The sequence below is a fragment of the Girardinichthys multiradiatus genome, chromosome X, assembly GCF_021462225.1.
Source record: "Girardinichthys multiradiatus isolate DD_20200921_A chromosome X, DD_fGirMul_XY1, whole genome shotgun sequence".
Classification (NCBI taxonomy): domain Eukaryota; kingdom Metazoa; phylum Chordata; class Actinopteri; order Cyprinodontiformes; family Goodeidae; genus Girardinichthys; species Girardinichthys multiradiatus.
Genome location: NC_061817.1, coordinates 23,728,805 through 23,750,375, shown reverse-complemented (window position 1 = coordinate 23,750,375; position 21,571 = coordinate 23,728,805). Strand labels below are relative to the sequence as shown.

Here is a 21,571-nt window from a genome sequence, read left to right as displayed (position 1 = left end):
AGAAAAATGGCCAAGAAGAATTTGTGCCTCAGAAGCCATTGAGTCATTGTATGTAATGTCAAAATCAACACATTTTACATCCAACCCCCTAATTTGTCAGACACCAATGATTGTATTTGGCCAAACGCGTTGCATTAAGGTAAAGGTACTGGGTGAGAAGAGCACAGTTAAATCTCCTTTTGGATGGGTGTGAACATATATACACAGAACAAACACCATTCTAAAACCTTCTAAGATTTTGCACATTAAGTTGCTCCTGTCAGCATGAACCTTCCCACAAAAGTTCATCCTAGTGGAGCCAGTTGGCTGCCAGGACCTCAACTCCTTCAACATCTTGGTTTCTCCCTCTCTGTTCTCTGCTTGTGTCCCATAACAAGACAGAGCATGCATGCTGTAAAACTCTTAGGGGGAGGGCAAAAGGGATTGGGAGATTAAATTTATTTTGAATTCCTTCTCCTTAATGTGGCAATTACCCCCCACCCTTCCCTCTCCTTCACCTCGTCTCTCCTATCCAAGTGGCACAGTGTGGAGTCTGTCCCAAATCACATCTCCTTTATGTTTTGTACACATAATGCATATCTTTCTCCCCCAGCTGGTTTTCAAAGTCTGCAACAGAAATGGCCTGCTACAAATTCAGCTTAAAATAGATTAGACATATGTGGACAGCTGAAAATGGTTTTGCAAAGTATAAATTACTAAGAGTAAGAAAGAAAAGACAAATGTTAGGGCTATTTTAGTACAATCCAAAGCACAGAAAACTATAGAATTCAAAAAAATCTACACAAGTGCAGTATTTTATAAAAGTATTCCTACACTTGTTGACATTTTGTCACGTTACAATTACAGACTTTAATACAATACACTGGCATTTAATGCTGTACAAGTAGTGCAGAATTTTGAACTGGAAAGAAAACTATACATGATTCATAAAAGATATTTCCCCACTCTTCTTTGCAAAATACCTCAAGCTTAGTCAGATTAGATGGGACAAGTCTAAACATCAATTTTACCTGTTGGGTGATTGCTGCAAGATTTGCTAGGCAATAGCAATTGATCACTTTATGTCAGTCTACTCTGGCAGTGTATTTAGTAGCATCCAGCTCTATCTCAAATGTTTTGCAACTTCAAATAGGTTTTCTTTTAGAGTTTCTCAATATTTAAATGTGTCTGTCCTCCCATAAGCTCTGACCAGCTTCTTCGTCCAGGCTAACGTAAGCACAGCTTATAGATGTCCTGATTCTCCCAACTTAGCTATGCGTCTCTGTAGCTTATCCAGATTTACCATAGGTTATTAGGCTGCTTCTCTGGTAAATGCTATCCTTCCATGGCCGGTCAGTTTGCAAACCTACAATGTCTTTTAGGTTTGCTTTGCCTTACTCTTTCTGTTTTTTCAGATGATGGATTGACCAGCGCTTACTGAAATGACCAAACCTTGGAGTACCTACTCTCTCAAGCCACTGTGAAAGTATTCCTCAAAGTTACCAAATAATAAAGTAAAGGTCCTCGATTACTCTAAACATGAGTCATGTGAAACTCATGTCCCTGAAATAAAAAAAAAAGTACCGGTATTGGCTTAAGCTTTAAAACTGTAATTCTAAAGGTTTTTGTACCAGATCGTTTTTCAGAGTCGTTATCCCGGTTATTTATGTCTGATCTTTGTAAGCAGATCAGGAACTTTGCATGTACTTTTGCGAGTGCTGTGCAGCATGTTGCCTTTTTTCTACATCCACAATAAAGCTCAGGAATGTTAAGGTCAGTGCATGGCAAAGTTACAGTAACAGAATTATCTAATAGTTTTGTCTACAATCCCTCATCTAAGCCACTTGTGTAACAAAAAAGGAGCTAGGGATGTGAGATTTTTAATTCACTGTTCGAAGGACGGTGTCTGACCCTCAGCAGTGACAAAGAATGTCCTTTAGGAAACGAATCCCATAAAAAAGCTCCATTTCCCTCCTTTCTGCACTTGGAGGGCCAGTCACAACCCACTCCTTTTTTCACGACCCTTTCACACATTCCTTGCATCCGAAATGGTCTCGTTTTCTATCAGCTAAGCTCCCTTAATTGACTGCTCTATGTGAGAATGGATTATCTGATGAGAGGAGGAGGTATAGGAAGAGGAGGATAGCAAAACATAAAGAGGAAGTAAATGGTTAGCTGGGGGTTGCAGGACACCAAAGGATTACCCCTGTCATTTATCCTCTGGTTAAAAAAAAAATACATCTGTAGATGTTCTCGGAAAGAGGAGGGAAGACTTTGTGAGGGATCCAAGAAAAAGGTGCGCTATCAGGTACTTCAGAGGCACTCTCACTGCTAAAGAGAACAGCGGAAGGCCCCTACAGTGAGGATTCAGGATTTCCTCCACCAGTAGCTACATTAACACATTCTAGAGACCTAAAACTCTTTCTTTAGACCCGTCTGTCTTTAATTCTCCCAATGCATAGCCTACATTTTCTTGCTATGTTTCTTTAAGTTACACAGCTATCCAGAGTCTGTTTTAATGGTTAAATATGTTTTCCCGACATCACAGTGTTCCTAATCTTTTCCTTTCATTATTTGCTAAACTGCTGTCAAGGCCTGTGATTTTCTGTAAAAAAAACAACCAAAAAAACAAGGTTATAAAAGGTTTCATACTGTTATGAGATCCCCTAAACTCTTTGGAGCCAAAGCTGTAGAGGTGACTCATCACAACAGGGACAGATATAGTCTAAAGCCTGGGTACATACACGGACACAGTCAGTGGGTGCCAGCTGCAGCACTGACATAGGTGGAGTCCAGATATCAAGCCAGCACAGACCATTATAATGGTGCTAGATTTATAGGTGTGGTGCCTCGTGCTTTGGATTTAATTACAGATTTTTACAATGATATCATGTAAAGTGAAATGTAATACAAGAGAGTTGGAACTGTTGCTCTAACCCAGACGGATCAGCACAGGATGTCTTACCTTTTAATTCTACCTTATAAGGTTTCTTTAAAAAAAGGCTGGTATGTTTTATGCTCAGAGGTGCAGATTTAACGTCACTCACAAAAATAGCATTCTCAAATTTGTCCTTGTAACAAATTGACTTAAAGCCTATTTGGATAAGCAGCGGAAAGACTAAAACTTTAACAGCTAAATTGCTTTTTCAAGGCTGCACAGTTTAAAAAAAAGGATTTTATTGCAATACATGGATGAAAATGGTAAAAACTGTATTGTTTACAACTACCCCATGTTATCAAGAAACCTTTCTTTCTGTACCATTACAGGATGTCCTTACAACTCTCCTTGTGTTTTAGTATCCCAGCTACCAAAAATATACATCAGGTGTAAGGATTAAGGGCAGTTAGAGTCCATTAAACTTTCCGATAATATGATCGATGAGTAGAGCATGCAGGCTTGACACTTGAAATGTATTGTCTTACTAAATACTGCATCTGAGCAGTCTCTTGCAATTAAGATATTGCAGACATTTTTATTGTAATAATTACTGAATTATGCAGCTCTACTCAATTTTATCATTTGAGGTTTAAACCTTTGTTATGGGACATGCTGGATTTGGAAATGTTTATAGCCTTTTGGAAATCTTAAAGTTAAGGGAACAATTGACATTATCTAGATTACACAAGGTAATGCTTATTGCTGATATAAATTGCCAAAGTTGGGGGGTGGGGGCGGGGGGGGGGGGGGGGGGGGGGGTGTTAGGCCCTTTGGAAACTTCTTAATTAAGGAAAGTTTGCATTTTTTAGAGAATAACCACATATTACTAGTAACTGTGCCAGCCAATCATGCTAATTGCTAATTTAAGATACTAAAGATAATCCGAAAACGTTAAGATTAATTTGTGTAATTATAAAAGAATCACCCCCTAATAAAAGTATTGAATGCTAATAGCAGAAAGCTGTTAGTTATACCTCCGAAAGCAAACTTAAAATGGTCTTAAATTGGTATCAAATTTAAATGCAAATGTAAACCAAGATACCTGATAAATTATAGGTTCTATGCGCAGCACACATTTGGGAAGCAGATGTTTGGATCAGAGGGCACCAGCAAAGCCTGTCATTCCTCACAAGACAAAGGTCATAAAATTTTAGACACACCATTCTGTTTTCAAACAATGGCAAAGCACAAACTTGCACACTTAGATGGTCATGAGAGAAAAAGAGAAGCCCACCTGTGTTTGCGCACATAAAAACTCCCGACAGTCCAATCACATATCATAGATCAGACTATATACGGGACTACCTGTTAAGACCAGGGGCTAAAGGCTCGGCCACATGTTTTACCGCTCTGTTTGAATAATCAGGTACAAGTAAAACAAACAGCTACAGAAGGGATGTTTAGTAAGAGCCCAGGATCCAGCTCAGAGTAATAAGTGTTCATTAGTTTTAATAGCCCAGCTCCTGGAGCCAATGAAACGAAGACCAGGAGACCACATACAACTAATGTAAATAAACCAGAAATCTGCTCTACTGTCTGTCCTGACAAATCTCACTCACTTTCTCTAACAGCTTGCAGGAACTAGACAATTAAGCTGCCACTGAAAGAACAATTTGTGCTCTGGTGTAATTATGGAAACAAAACATGTTTGGGCACATTGTGCATCTCAATAAAATGGAGGATAATGTGACATGCATTTAAATATTTAACTATACTATACAGATATGTACAGGGGTTGGACAATGAAACTGAAACACCTGGTTTTAGACCACAATAATTTATTAGTATGGTGTAGGGCCTCCTTTTGCAGCCAATACAGCATCAATTCATCTTGGGAATGACATATACAAGTCCTGCTCAGTGGTCAGAGGGATTTTAAGCCATTCTTCTTGCAGGATAGTGGCCAGGTCACTATGTGATACTGGTGGAGGAAAACGTTTTCTGACTCGCTCCTCCAAAACACCCCAAAGTGGCTCAATAATATTTAGATCTGGTGACTGTGCAGGCCATGGGAGATGTTCAACTTCACTTTCATGTTCATCAAACCAATCTTTCACCAGTCTTGCTGTGTGTATTGGTGCATTGTCATCTTGATACACAGCACCGCCTTCAGGATACAATGTTTGAACCATTGGATGCACATGGTCCTCAAGAATGGTTCGGTAGTCCTTGGCAGTGACACGCCCATCTAGCACAAGTATTGGGCCAAGGGAATGCCATGATATGGCAGCCCAAACCATCACTGATCCACCGCCATGCTTCACTCTGGGTATGCAACAGTCTGGGTGGTACGCTTCTTTGGGGCTTCTCCACACCGTAACTCTCCCGGATGTGGGGAAAACAGTAAAGGTGGACTCATCAGAGAACAATACATGTTTCACATTGTCCACAGCCCAAGATTTGCGCTCCTTGCACCATTGAAACCGACGTTTGACATTGGCATGAGTGACCAAGGGTTTGGCTATAGCAGCTCGGCCGTGTATATTGACCCTGTGGAGCTCCCGATGGACAGTTCTGGTGGAAACAGGAGAGTTGAGGTGGACATTTAATTCTGCCGTGATTTGGGCAGCTGTGGTTTTATGTTTTTTGGATACAATCCGGGTTAGCACCCGAACATCCCTTTCAGACAGCTTCCTCTTGCGTCCACAGTTAATCCTGTTGGATGTGGTTCATCCTTCTTGGTGGTATGCTGACATTACCCTGGATACCGTGGCTCTTGATACATCACAAAGACTTGCTGTCTTGGTCACAGATGCGCCAGCAAGACGTGCAGCAACAATTTGTCCTCTTTTGAACTCTGGTATGTCACCCATAATGTTGTGTGCATTTCAATATTTGGAGCAAAACTGTGCTCTTACCCTGCTAATTGAACCTTCACACTCTGTTCTTACTGGTGCAATGTGCAATCAATGAAGACTGGCTACCAGGCTGGTCCAATTTAGCCATGAAACCTCCCACACTAAAATGACAGGTGTTTCAGTTTCATTGTCCAACCCCTGTATATGCTGTGGCTTCCAAAAGTATTCATACATTTGAAGGTTTTTCATGTTTTGTTACATTGCAACCAGAAAATTTGTATTTTATTGTGCTTATATGTGATAGACCAAGTAGCACATAATTATGTACTCGAAGAAAAATAATATATTGTTTGCAATGGCTTTATCAATTAAAATCTGACATGGTGGTTGCAGCACCAAGCAATCAAAATGTTTTTCATCAGAGGGGATAGGGAACCTAGGGGCTACACGGTGGAGCAGTTGGTAGAACTATTGCCGTGCAGCAAGAAGGTCCTGGGGTCGACTCCTGGGTCTTCCTGCATGGAGTTTGCATGTTCTCCCTGTGTATACGTGGGGGAAACCTAACAGTCATGTCCAAAAACATGACTGTTAGGTTAATTGGTCTCTCTCAATTGCCTTTAGGTGTGAATGGGTGTATGCGTGGTTGTTTGGCCTGTGTTGCCTTGCAATGGACTAGCAACCTGTCCAGGGTGTACCCCGCCTCTCACCCGTAGCCTGCTGGACACAGGCACCAGCTCCCCGACGACCCTGTACGGACAAAGCGAGTATAGAAAATGTATGGATGGACGGTCAAAGTTGATAAGAAGATGGCCGTTCCTAAATAAAGGTCAATTCTGGAAGAAGAAAACAGCAGACAAAAACCTGAGACTAAAGTGGAAGTTTACCTTCCGGCAGGACAACAACCCTAAGCATACAGCCAGTGCTACAATGTAACAGTTTAGACCAAAGCATAATATGTTAGAATGGCCCAGTCAAAGTCTAGAACTAAATCCTAATCTGTGGCAGAACTTGGAAATTAATGTTCACAAAGCTCCTTGATCCTATCTGACAGAGCATTGCCCATTTGCAAAGACAAATGGGCAAGGCTGTGGAGACATACCCTGAAAAACGTGCAGCTTAAAGAAGTTCTACTGACACATAAGGGCTGAATATAAATGCAAGATATAAACAAATATTAAAACCGTTGTATTATTTTCCCCCTACTTCTGAATGGTCACTCCTTTTTGTTGTTTTACCACTTAAAATCTCAACAAAATACAGTGAAGTTTGTGCTCATAATGTGACAAACTGTGAAGATGTTCAATAGTTGTAAATACTTTTAGTCCTGTATCTTCTCTTGCTTTAAAAGCACAAAATCATCTGGGCCTTTTCTTCTCTTTTTCAACACATGTTGATGCCATAAAACCATAAAATATGTGGATCATAGGTCAAGGATTATTTAACCCCTAATAAAAGGTTTGAAAAAACATCTCCCAGATCTTACATTGTGTTTCTTGAGCCCATGTCAGTTTATTAAGCAAACCCTAACTGCACATCTTGATTCCACCTGAACTCAAGCAGAAGGTGGTGCGGCAGACTCAGTGGTCCAGATGGCCCCCTTTCCTAGCACAGGCCTAAACATAAACATGGCTTGGGTCTGGTTGAGGAGGGAAAACCCTGTTTATTTATGAACATGTCTGGGTCTGGGACACAATTATAGAAAGATAGATAGAAGAGATGAAATACAAAAGGAAAAGGACAGAGGAACAGTTCGTCCAAACCACTGGTGTTGTCATACCATGCGATGTAGCCCACCTACACAGGAGCTGAAAACTAGTCAGACTCTATGTGAGGTTAAAAGTACACATTCCTGCATACTGTTCTTCCTTATCAACAGATTTAGTCTAACGTACAAACTATAAAGTGTTTTCAAACTGCAATGGCAAAACTAACGAGCCATATATTTGAAAAACTAATTTAAGTCTCGGTGACGTCAAATGTGCTACAAATAAGCGTCCATGCAGCCAGAAGCACTGGCGGAAAGAGTAGAGAGAGGGTGTGAGGCCGGGGAATTCAAAGAATCTTCCTGTGTACTTACTGGTAAAAAACCAAGCCCAGAGGAGGATTATGAAAGTATGGCAAAGCAATTTTTCTTTTCATCTTTGCTGCACTCTCCTTAACTGTATCAGTCCACTCAAGGCTTTTACAATATGGCTTTACAGCTTAATAGCCTGGCTACAGAAAACCAGACATCATAAGGTGTTTTTTATGGTTCTTGTTGATTCTTTATGACCTGGGTCATAACATGATTGCCTCACTGTACAGCATAGGTGTAGGCAGTTCTTTGCAAAATGAGCAAACCCTTTTCATTATTGTAATCACTGGCAGTTCAACAGTAAAACCAAAGTTACTAAAATAAACCTGATTAGAGAAATAAATATGAGCCCAATGGTGGACTACTCTATTGGACGTAGAGAGAAAGCAGTAAGTAGCCTCTAAATGGCAGTGTGACCATTATTCTTCGACCTCAGAATGAAATCTCTGTGTTTGCCTCCCTTCAGCATCATTGCAACATTGCACAGGGCAATAAAAGTAGGGTTAGGTGATTAGCACAGTGGCCTGACACAGCATGCACTCACTCGCTCACTGAAATAGAAACATTACACAGTTGCGGCAAATCTCCAACTAGCTTCGGCTAATTAGGACCATGCTGCTTTTTTAATGTCTGTTGATACCAGAGTGCTGACCCTGCTAAAGGATCTCAGTAAAGGAGGAATATGTGGAAATAAAAACTGGTTTGGAAACAGACGTAGGTTGGTATGTCATTCTTACGGTTCTGAGCAGAAATATCATGTTTTCCTTCAGTTCGCCAAGCGCAGTTTTGAAGCAGTGGTACCTCATTAAGAATCCTTTAGTTTCCACATCATGATTTCCCATGTTTTGTTGCAAATGGAGATATTTCTAAACTGCCAGAGTTGGTTCTCTTGTGACCAATGGGAAAACTGTAGTTGCCTATTCCCACCTGACTGGGACTAACATGTGTGTGCCTCTGGGTGTTGGGACAGTCACAGAGCAATGAATAACTAATGAAAGATGAAAACATAATTGACAAAATATAAATAAAAAGATGTGGTGTGCATTTGCATTCAACCCCCCTGAGTCAATACTTTGTGGAACGACATTATGCTGCAATTACACCTGCAGGTCTTTTGTGGTATGGTCCCTATGACCTTTGCACATATGCTTTCAAAATAGCATAAAACTGGGTCAGACTGGATGGAGAGCATCTGTGAACAGCCATTTATTTGTCTTTCCACATATTCTCGATTGGCTCGATGCATGAGCGGCACTCAATTTTGCCATAAACCACAGATTTTATTAATTATAATGGTTTAATTTTTTTTCAAAATGCTGATCAGAAAAGAGGTTTGTCTAAAGAAAGGTCTTCAAAAAAAAAAACAATCTCATTTGCTGTGAAAAAGACAAGAGAAGACATTTAATACCTTTCAATCAGTACCATGTGGAGCTTTATTGGTGCACCGCTACCATTCCTATTGCCTTGGCGGACATAAAGGACATAGAAACTCAGGGGGCAGAAGGACTGGCCATCGCTCTCACATCATTAAAGTTGATAAGCTGGCAGCTGGCTTGAGGAAAACTTGCCATCTGTGGCCACCAGGTCCCCGACCACCTAACTCACATTTTCCAAAAATATTTTCAGTACAATCCACCTTCTGGCTCTCCTCCCTGGTTTCAACCAGACCCGGCCTTCCAGAGCTCAGGGCCTGGTTAGTCAGCTGCATGGCGCCATAGTTCTGGGAGGGCTGGAAAAGTCAAGTCTCACCTGAGTGACTTCAGCCTGGTCAAAGCCACCTTGATCAGAGTCCAACTTTTCAGTAGTAGACTGATTTAAAAATCTTATTTCTCCATTCAATATTCATGAAATTAATGCAAAGTGGCATCAATCCTGCTTTAATGTACACATTGTCGATGCTGGGTTTAGATTTGAATTTGCAGCCGGTATACACTTGCTTGTGTGAGAGAAAAAGTGAGACAGAAGTCTGCAAGAGGCTAAGCCTGCATAGTTTACATTGAAGGAAAGCTGCCTTTCTAAACCACTGGAAGAACACACACACAACACATGCCCACCTGACTCTCCATGCATGCACTATTGTTAAACTTGCTCTTTTATGACTAAACATGTGTCCACTAAAACAACATGACAAATCAGCCCCAGACTCCCTTTCTACAGCAGCTAATGCACCTACACACGTAAACCGCGTTTAGCCCTGCTGCTGACTGAGAGCCATTAAGGCTTGAGGAAAGCAGCAGATGGAAAAGACATAGATTTTCATTGTGCAGAGGTGGCTCCTAGTTTCTAATTGCCTCTTTTAAAGTGAAGGCGACCCCGGTGGAAAGATGAAAAAGTGCACTACATTCTGTAGGAAAAGCCTGTAAAGGAGCGGCTGCAGCTAACAACACCCCGTTAACATCGACTGCAGGGAGAAAAGACACAGAGCGATAATAAATGCTCGGGGAGAAAGGCTCACCGTGTGACGCTTTATTGCACAGCTGCAAAATGTGGATAATGCAAGAGCCACCATTCTGAGGTACAAATTATAAAACATGCAGCTAATGAACAAATGTTTTCCTGAAGCTTTGCCCACCTACAAAGTTGAGAGTTACAGCAAAGTCCAGCATCAATGATTAACGCAAACCGAGGTCTAACCGAGCCAATGACTAGACAGACATGAAAGTAAAAATACATTGCAGACTTCCTCCTCTGTATCTCTAATACAGCTACACCTTAAAAGCTGCCTCCACAGACTGTCTACAGCAAACAGCTCTGGGGGGAAAAAACATAGAGCTCCTCTTGGAGCTGTGACAGTACCCACCTGTCTGCTAAGGACAGGCCTGGTCAGGTTGTCAGCTCCACTAATCTGCAGTAGCTGTTATCAAAAGCTGATGAAGGATTTTAGTGATGGTTTATTAAGAGAAGAGGAATTGTGGAGACAGCAAACATATTAACATATAAGTAAACTGTGCAAATTCTTAAGTTTCACTACTGCTAAATAGGAAACAAATGAATAATTAGACCAGAGGTAGATAACAGTGGCTCTGATAAGAAACGTGTTGGAATTCCACCTTCGCTTTAGCAAAACAGGCCATGGATAGCCATGGACAGCATGGGTTTGAAGAAAATAGTGGCAATTCTTACATGAATGCCTGGGCAAATTCCTCCTTCTGTTCTCAATGCATAATATGCAAAATTGGGTTCATAAATCAAATATATGCTTTAAAAAAATCTGTAATCACTGTAAAATAATGTAGTTTGGGTTTGACCCGTAACAGATTATTGCTTACATGGTTGTCTCATTTAAGGTTCTCTTTATACCAAAAAGAAAAAACAAAAAACAGAGTTTTCACAAAAAAAGAAAGGTTTCATAAATGTCAAATTATGTTTTCAGCACTTTTCCAGTGTGCTTATATGTTACTCCACTTAGTATACAAAGAAACACCTTAACCCAAGACGTTGATTTAGTGGGTTTTCAGGTAAACTGTAGAGAGGACTTTTTTATTTCTTTTTTCTTGAAAAAAAAAAACATAAACCAGAACCCACCTATGCTACACAGGGTGATAGCACACCTAGTTTCTTGGAAATGCAAAGTACATACATGAACTCAGCATTAGTTAAAACACTGGTTACAAAATAACTTGCCCCAAATCAGAGCCTATTCCCTCTTAACCTCCCACTGGCAGAAACATGAAGAATAAAATATTCTCAATTTTGATTTGTTTAAAGGTAACAAATCAACATCGTACAGGGAGCAGAAGAAAACAAGAACTGGGCCCAGTTAAATAAACAGCACAACTCCTAAAAGGAAGGGATCAACATTTACAAGGGCTCGATCTAGAACAAACAGTCACATTCAATAAATTTGAATATTATTAAAAGCTCATTTGTTTTAGTCATTTGAATCACTAAGTGAAATATATTACATTGATTAATTGCACACAGAATGATGCTGTCAAGCCTTTTTTCTGTTAATTATGACCATTTTCATCTGTAAAAACATAAAAAAATAAAACACAACATTTAAGATTACAATAGTACATCGGACCAATAAAAAAGTGAGATTAATGGAAAAATATGTTCAATACCTGCTTAAAGGTTTCTATTTTTTTAAAAAGTAATCCGACAAACAAGCCTCATCGGAACAGATATTCTGATTTATGGAACATGACTTTATTATATTTCAACAGGGGTTCAAGAGATCTGATACAAAAAAAAAAAAACACTTTTTTGGTTTAAAATGAGTTGATACTAATTACAAATAAGAAAGAACTCTGTTGACCTTTGCTTGTATCCAAAACAGGACTAACACATTTATAGACTGCCAGTGTGGGAACTGAGACATATCACCTGATCTGGCTTTGTGCAGCCACCCAATCACAGGCTGCCACACCTGCTCTTTAACCAAGTCACCTGTATCTCTGTTACCTTCATTCATACTGAATTTACCAGAGGTGGACCAAAGCTAGTTTAACAATACCGCGATATTTCAACACCCAAGACTGGTTGATGGTTGTTGTAACCTGTTTTTGTGGTGCTGTTGATTATGAACATTTTTTTTAAGTTTTGCTTAGTTTATTCTCACTTACATTGTCCAGCTATCATAAAAAGTTAAAGTCTGGACTGTTGTTTTAGCAACGTTACCACTTGCAAGGCCAGAAAAGGGGTCAAGACAGCGAGATGTACAGAGTGAACAGTTGGCTTTATTGAAGGTTCTCTGGTTTTATCAGTGTCGGTGCACACAGAGGCACTTTAACACTTTGATCTTCAAAGGGAGATGAGCCGGAATGAGGGGCAATAAGAAGATAATAATGCCAATCTACATCCATTACTCCATAGATCACAGGGTTACTGTAGCAAGTAAAGCAGGTTTATCCTCAAACAGGGAAGCCCTTTTAGATGTAACCACATTGCCATCTAGTGGTAACAAATGCTAAGTTTTGATCATGCACAATTCAGTTCAGACATTTCCTAAATGTAGTGAAAGTAAACTTTTAAACATTGATTAAACTGTTTCACATGCGGTCAAACATGGAGGAAAAGACATTGATACGACGCAATTACTCAGCTGTTTTTTGATACTAATAGAATAGAAGTTTAAATGCGTGAACAAATACAAATTAATGCATCATGAAAGTAAAACTAATAATTACATCTAATGAGAAATTTGTATCTAGATGCAACAAGCAAGCAGCTAATTGCTAAACAACTATAAGGTTTGAAGATCAGCAACTCAAATTGGTTATTATAACTCTGTTTAGATCTTAAAATAAGTAAGAATGTATACGCGTTCTTGTAAAGGCCTTTACATAGGGATTCAAAGCCCAATTTTATATAACCTGATATGAGCTGTACTGGTGTATTTAGTAATTAGGTGTAATAGTAAACACTACTTTTAAAACACAGGTTGAAAAAGATTTTTTATTGAACTAATTTCAGTTGCTGGATTTTAGACACAAGGGATACTATTAAAGATGTGGCCTTGGGGTAAATGAGGTTAAATCAGCCACATTTACAAGATGAAATGAAGCACACTTGTTTATTATTATGAGCATTTTCCCTTTTATATCTATTAATGATTAAAACATTGCCAAGCAACTAAACTGAATGAACTTCTCCTTCAAAATGCAAACCAAAATCATAAATAACAGCAGTTTAAATGCAATTGTCCCTTTCACGGTTTATGCAGTATTCTCTTTTAGTAAAACAATGTTTTCCTCAGTTGTACTTGAAAAAAATGTTCTTAGAAAAATGACCAAATTCTGACCTCTAGTGGACCTCTAAAGAAAATGATATTCAACAAAGAATAATCCCTGCAACTACATACAACAGTGCATAAAGGGATCTCTGGTCTAAAAGATGTGTCGACTTAAGTTCACTCTCAAAAACACTTTCTTGGAGGTTAGTGTAAGTTAAGTATTTTATATTTCCTATTTAATTGGGAGTCCACTAATCATGTTTGCCAATTGATAACATTTAGTTTTCTGTTGTGTCACGTTTGCTGAGAAGCAAAATGATGGACTCTTAAGATTGAATTTGGAAACTTTACCTAAGTATTTGCATGTTAACTTTACTCCTAATTACTTGAAACTTTGTTCCACTGTTAAGATTTAGGTGATCTGATAAATGCTCTTTCAGGAACATGTTTTGGAGTAAGGAGGTTCATATTTAAACACGTAAAATGAATCTGTTTAATTTGACATGTGAAAAATAATGTTAATAGTCATCTTTATGTTTACAAACAAATTGTGGTTATTAATAATACTAGTGTAAATATTGAAGTATGGATTTAAAGTACAGTCATATTCAATAAATTGTAATATCCATTCTGACGAAGGTCGTATGTGAGATTAAAAGTACCTTTTGAAAATAAACTTTAAGCAGGTATTAAACATACTTTTCATTAAGCCCACATATCTGTACATAAAATGTTTTTTATTGGTCTCATGTAATATTCTAAACTTAAATGTTATGTTTTCATTCGCTGTAAGCAGAAAATCATCATAATTAACAGACATTAAGCCTTGAAAACGTCAGTCTGTGTGGAAATAATTATGTATATATTATGTGTTTCACTTGAGTTACAGAAATAAATGAACTTTTCAATGAACTTTTCAATGTTCTAATTTATTGAATGTGACTGTATGTCATTAAAAACGTTAATGTGCTTGACTTTATTTGTTCTATTTTTTCTTATTAAAAGTACAGTTTTGATGACTAATAACATAAAAATCAAGGACTTTTAACCATCACATTTCCATTGTTAAAAAATATTTTTTACATTGTGTTCTTCCACACTTACTACCGCCTTAGGTATTGAAGTGGCCAAATTGAGCACTGCAGAGAAGTGGCCTCTTTCTCTTTAGTGTAAGCTGCTGCAATGTCCACAAGGGGGCAGCAGAGCTTAAGAAATACGTCTACAAAAGTCAGTTCCCAAAAATACACTAATTAAAGCCTTTAATTTAGATATGTCTTATAATCTAAAAGCTGACTAAATAATCTCAGAAACTAGTCTTATTTCCACAGTATTTAAATTGAAAAAAGCTGTAGATTGCTTCCATATCATAATATGACTGGAAATTTTGAATATAAGGTAATACTTTACAGAAGGTCCACAGTCTGCTGTTTCCCAAAGAGGTCACAAAGGTCATGTTCTGGTCTTTTTATAAGACAAAGATGTTTATTTTATCCTCCCGCACTAAACTTGAGAAGATATCTGACAGTGTGGACCAGATGAGGATGGGTAACTTATAAAGTAATGGGTCAGTGAAATGCAGTGAGGTTGCCATTGTGAGACACACCCAGTGGAAAAAAGGTCATTTGTGGTCGAAGGTTCGCTGTAATGTGACAGTTAGAGTGAGGAACACAAAAGGATAAATTTTCCCTCCAAAACAAAAATACAAGGCAAAAACATGATTTGAAAAAAGTCTGGAATTTAAAGCTTTTTGAATATCTAGATAATTCCACCTGGTCTTTTTTTCTCTCTCGTGCAAGGTTAGTCAAGAACATTTCCAATGCCTGAATGCATCCCTCCTATTTGGACACCCATAGCGTCCTTATAGTGAGGTGGTGTGGTGAGTAGAGTGCCGCTAATCTGAGCCTGACTGAATGGAGTGCTTTTTACCCATCTGTGCAGACAGAGATGCCCCTGTGCTGAGCTGTGTGTCTTTGCTTGTTTGCTCTACAGTTTGTACACTTGTGCTTGGCGGGGTCAAGGGCAAGGTATGAGGGATGCATAAGGCTGTTCTGCACTCATGTATGCCTCCAGAACATAAATGACAGAAGTGAATAGGGACACTTTAGAAAGAAAATGTTAATGTTACTTTGGCTCATTAGTCTTAGAAGGCCCTCTAAACCACTCTTAGTGAAGCTACAAGCATTCCGGATGGTTCCCAAACCAGTATAAATTCCCCCAATCCGAATATACACAAACTTAACCTATCTGATTGCAATTTTCCAGCACAAAATCTTAAATCTGCAGCTGTTACTCACCAGCATCCACTCTCCTCCCCTTTCTCTACCCTCATTCAGTGAAGGAATAAAAGCATCCCTCACTAATGAGTATCATTACAGAGGGGAAAATTGTTGTGGGCCTGTAGAAAGAGACACAAAGAACCATGTTGGCACAACTGTGGTAAAGATCCAGAGAAAAACTAAAAATAACTAATTAGTCTAAAGTCTGGTCTGATGTCATTGCATCAGAGGAGGATGAAGCTGTGTGTGGCATCTCTGTGATGAAGCGCTTTATGAGAGGAATCTTGACATCCCAACTGAGGTATGTGATGCAAAATAAAACAGCTGAAAGCTGAGCTTCAGAACATGGTGCATTATCTCTCTAAACATAGTCCATGCATAAGGAAGAGAATGCCTGCTTTTAAGATATGCAAACAATGTAAGAACCCATCTCAAAAGTAAAGGGAAGGAGAAATCCTAAATGGAGCACAAAGGGAATAAAACTCACTCCAAGCTTTTTCAAAACCCCTTCCACTTCTCCCTTTCACACGCACATAAACAAATAGGCACAAACACATACACCTCGAAACAAAGGTGCCATTTTACTCAGGAAGGGTCAGCAGTTCTTCATCAGACAGGGGCTTGTTCTTGGTCCGAGGCTGCTGCCCAATCTCAGGCCACCCTCCCCTGGCTCCACCGACCCCCCACCTAAGCCCCCACCACCACCACCCCTGAGACAAGCTCCCCATTGTTCCTGCACGACTAATAAATGACAGTTCTCCTGTTTAGACGAACTTTAGAGCCTATTCTAAACACACTTGAGCTGAGCTTAAATAGCACTCTATAGGAAAAGATACACAACATGTAATTTACAAGGAGGTTTATAACCTTCTATCCGACACTAGTGATTTTTCCTGCAATACGGATTTTCTACATGACATGACGTAATACTTACAAAATCTTTATGCAAAAATGAGCCAATCTTGCTTAATAAGGGTTAAACAATATTCATTAAATCAAAGCCCAGGTACGGTTGTTGCACCAACGGGCTCGATCAAAGTCAGGAAACCATACATGATCAATCACTACTCAACTTAACCTCATAAACACACCATTAACACACTCTACCAAACCAACTCTATCGGTTTGCCTAAAGTACTATGCAAAGGGGGCTGTTTTTCTCTCTTTAAGCCTCTATTAGCAGCCCCGGGGAGGGAGGGGGGGTATGCTAACACACACGTGCATCACTGGGCCCACTCTAAATTGACCAAGTTTACTACAAAGTTTCAACTTCAAATACCTGAACATGCCTCTATAAACATTTGGGGGTAGGGTGATCAGTTAGGGACCATTTTTCAGTAAAGTGAAATGGTTCAAATCAGGAAAGGAAGATCATAGGAAAACTTGCAAAACTGCAAAATTAGCCCATTCTATTGAAATATGAGACAGCAGTTTAGCCTTAATTCATCAAGAAGTGCAGTTAATGGGATATTTCCACTAAACTGGTTAGCAAAATAGAACCAGGGCTGTTAGGTCCAACTCTGGTGTGTATATTTCTCTGCTGCGGTTCACCGCAAGTGTATCATATGACAGTCCAGCCAGCACTCACAGAGCAAAGAGAAAACACAAGTATAAAATAAAACATAAAGATAAGTCTACAAATTATGTTTTTTCCAAACAACTGATGTCCATTTTTCAGGGTATGAGCCTTACATGTACAGATGATGAGCAAGTTGGGGTCACACCAACAGACATGCTCCCGCTCTGCTGTTTAAATGACAAAAGGAGGAGGAGGAAGAGGGAACTAGAGTTGTGAGGAGTAAAAAAAAAAAAAAAAAAAACTCATGTGTTTAGTCAAGGCCTGCTCACTGACACAAAGTCCGTTTTTGTCTGCCTCCCTGGGTGCCAGATAAAGGAATTCTTGTGTGTCGGGGGGCTCTGGCCGAGTTTATTTGACACTTCAGCCTCCTTTGTGCAGCGAGTGTCCCACCGTCAATGCTGGCCATGAGAGTCACTTGGCATTAGACAGAGGATCCCTCTTCAGCGGAGAAAGGGGGTCTTGTTTGAAAAAGATTTTTAATACAGGGGGTGAAAGGGGGGATGATAAGTTCCTTCACTCTCTATGCATACGTACAGTAGGGCTAGATATTTAAAGTTTTGCTAATAGGGGGATTTTGTTTATTGCAGATGAAGTATGTGAGAAGTGAAAGCACACCTGCATCGTCAGGCAGACAGAGCCAGCGATAATGAGACAGGACAGGACAATTCAGACACAACCAGGTTACTGTCACCTGAATGGAGTCACTGTGGAAGAGGTGAAGGCTTACAAGGACCCAAACTGTGCATACATTTATTTTTTGTCGTAAGTGATCTTTAACAACCTAACAAGTCAGTGCTGAGATGTTAAACAGGTGCATGGCTACACTATGTAAAGGTCTGACTTTTAAATAATGGGTTTGCAGTGACACTGAACGAGCCAAGCTGTTATATAAATTAACTGGAGAAGGTTTTGATTAGATATCTGCACCTATAAGCCACGATGCTCTACTTTCAGGTGAACCTGAACAATACATACACTTTAAAAATGAATTTTGTAAGTTGTTAAATATTAGCCATCTAAAATGTTATTCAACCATGCATATTAGTAAGTAAGAGAGATATTGAATAATACTTAAAATTCTAACAAAATTACTTGGTTTGTTTTGGTTAACAAATCATACCAAAACATTTTGATTAGGATTTTAGAAAAATGTTAGCCTTTAGTTATTTTCACATGTCCAGCAGAGTACAGTATGGCTGATGTGATAATATTGTTTAAATGATGAATGAATAACGTATTAACTGCTAAGAACAGTGATTAGACTTGTGGTTGGGAGACTTTCTATGTTGGAGCAGGAGTTTAAGTTTGCATCCTGCATTAGCTAGTTTATTAAACTTGCTAGCAAGGCAGTCATTGCTAATAAACAGCACATCTTAACTGTGGTTGTCACAGAAATGTTTTACGTGTCACATTGATCAATTTAAAAAATTTGTATCCAGCTGTAACAGGCTTAGTGAAAGTGCTAATGCTAAAGTAAAGACAACAAATCTCATCTGTGGTTGTCAAGGAAATGGTTTACACAAACCTTGATAGAACTATTTCAAAAACATCTTGTGTCTTAATCATAAACCCAAATTTTTTTTTTTTTCATAGGAGGGAAAACCAATGACCAATATGATCATTAAAATTAATAATTGGTTGGATTTTAACACATTTTTTAACATGCCTCTCAGATGTACGACTCTGCATTATTTACACTCTACCCAAATAAGGTGTATGCAGTTTCTATGCCAATTGTATTGATTGAATTAAAACAGTTTGTTTTATCAAGGTTTGATTTGTAGCTATGACAAGTTTTTATGTCAAGATTTGACATTTTTATGCAGCAGAAACAAACCCTCAGAGTCCCATATTAGAATTTCTCTTTAAGCTGCAATTTGGTAGAGACAAAATTGGCCAAAAGGGTGTGTTAGGGAGATAACGATGGAACCTTTGACCAAAACAGACTCTGGAAATAATAGATTATTCCAAATAGAGATCCAGTGGAGAAGCTGAAGCATTATCCACTAAATAAGCTCAAAAAAAAAAAAAGAACACTTTCATATAAAACAATTATTATGCTAAAGCAAGAAGTCTACTTTTCCCCACATACCTGCTTGTTCAGGAGAATCTGACTGACCATAATAATCACCGGATATCCACTAAGCACAGCTTTCAGTTATATTCCAGGGTATTTATAAATGTATATTTCCTTGTGACACGTCCAAATCCACAAGTGGATAAGTTACAGGTATCCAAAAAAGTAAGATAGACTTAAACATCTTCTTATTGACCACTCTGGACCATCCGTGTCTCCCAAGACAATCGAGTGTCCGTGATCCGACTTGTTCAACACCAGGATCAAGACAGGAAGAGATCCAACTCATCCTGAGGAGAATAATTCCTCTATTCCAGTCAAAACGATCCATAGTTTTACTTTGTTTTAATCCATCAGCTGTTGCGAACCGATGAAGGCAGAAATTATAACTTTTTCCACACATGTCAGCGCTGAAACGCAACTTAGTTGTTAACCCCTTAAATCCGTCATATGAATCCATAACCAAAATAGATCCAGGAGGTTATTTCCGATCTGAATTCAAAGATGCTGGATCCTCCTTAAGGTTCAGTGCAGTGATGATCTCCGCTGCTGCTCCGCTGTTACGATACTCCCCCGTGAAGAGCCGCAGCCTCAATGAGCCATAGTTTGAACAGAGCAGTGCGACTCATGCTTCTGTCAGCTGACGTAGGCACGAATGGCATTATGGTAAATGGAGTTAACTAAGCGGTTTCTAACACGAAGGAATAACGTCAAATCAAAAACATCTGCAAATTAGAGGACAAAAAATATAACATTTGAAGTCTATATTGCATTGGCAAAATGGTTCCATTTTTGTTTAAATTATAAAAATTATGAAAATCTATTTCTTCTTGAGATAAAAAACCTGTTCTGGTAATAAAAACAGTGACTTGCAAGCTTAAAAATGTAAGTTTTATTCAAAAAAATATGTATCCTGTTAAATTTTTACTAAGACTAATTTAAAGGTTTATGTTGCTGTCCTGTAACAGACAGAAATGTATTAGGTCAGAAATCCAAACTATTATATTGTGACTGTATTCACTTATCATCTTTTGGACTGATTCCAGGTTGCGTGTGAGCAGTGTTTGTGAGTAATAATGATCATCTTTCACTACACAGAGATACAGAGATGCCTTGAATCACCTTCCCATGAATGAATCTCATGTCTCTCTTACCTCACTTTCATGTCCTAACCACCTCCAGGCTTGCTCGTATATCTGGGATCATAACTTCCTTTAAACTTGAAAAGGAGAGAAAACAAAAAAAGACGCCTAGATTTTAAGGAGTGGAGCACAGAATGAAAGAATAGTTATAACATATTAACTGACTGCCTGCAATACAGCTTGGGGCAGTGAAATAGAGCTTTATATCTGCTTTCTGTGCTCTGAAGTAAAACAAAACAAAAAAAACTTTTATTTGCAATTGTTTGCATTTGTCATACATTAAATGGTGTAACAATAATGTTCTGGATAGAAAAGAGTACATTTGTTACATGTTATTAATAAGATTAAACCATGCAGGTTGATTATGAAATGCTAAAATCAGCAAAAGTAACTATTCATTCTAAAATTATTACACATTTTCCCTTTTACCACCAATTATTTTAATGTATGTGTTTATTTTAAGAGGTCTATCATATATAGCACTATAAAAAGCCATGGATTTCAAGCGGAATGAAAATTATTGATGGTCTTCAAGTTGTTTTACAAATAACAATTTGCTGTGTCCCCGGCAAAAAGGACTTCTTTCTTTCAACAGAAGCTTTTTACGTCCCCCCCCCTTTTCAATGCAGTCTGGACATTTAAACTGCAGAACTAATGGATATTCTGTTGACAGATTCTCCTAACTTAGCTGTGGATTTCTGCAGCTCTTCCAGAGAAACCATGTGCCCCCTGGCTGCTTCTCCTTGTTCTACCTCTCCGTTTAGGCAGATGTGTTGGTGGGTTTGTAGTGTTACTATACTTGTTCTAATTATTTAAACAGTGCTCTATAAGGTGTTTAAATATTGCTTGAAATAATTTTTATAACCTAACACTTCTATGATGTAATTGTACCCATCTTAAATCACAAAGATGTAGACTTAATTCACTAATTAGGTAACTTTTTAAAAGCAATTGGTTCCCATTTCGAGGTTTAGTTGTTTTCCTTATATTGAAAAATATGCACTACTGCGATGGTTTATCATGCAAACTCC

General features: G+C 38.7%; 1 long non-coding RNA gene across 1 annotated transcript in view; it reads right to left on the bottom strand.

Annotated features, from left to right (window-relative positions):
• LOC124862576 overlaps positions 1–19,938 on the bottom strand; it is a 68,831-nt gene extending 48,893 nt beyond the window's left edge. Inside the window, exon 1 of the long non-coding RNA XR_007036946.1 lies at positions 19,414–19,938. This is a non-coding gene — a long non-coding RNA (uncharacterized LOC124862576). The remainder of the gene's footprint in view (positions 1–19,413) is intronic.
• Positions 19,939–21,571: the final 1,633 nt, after the last annotated feature.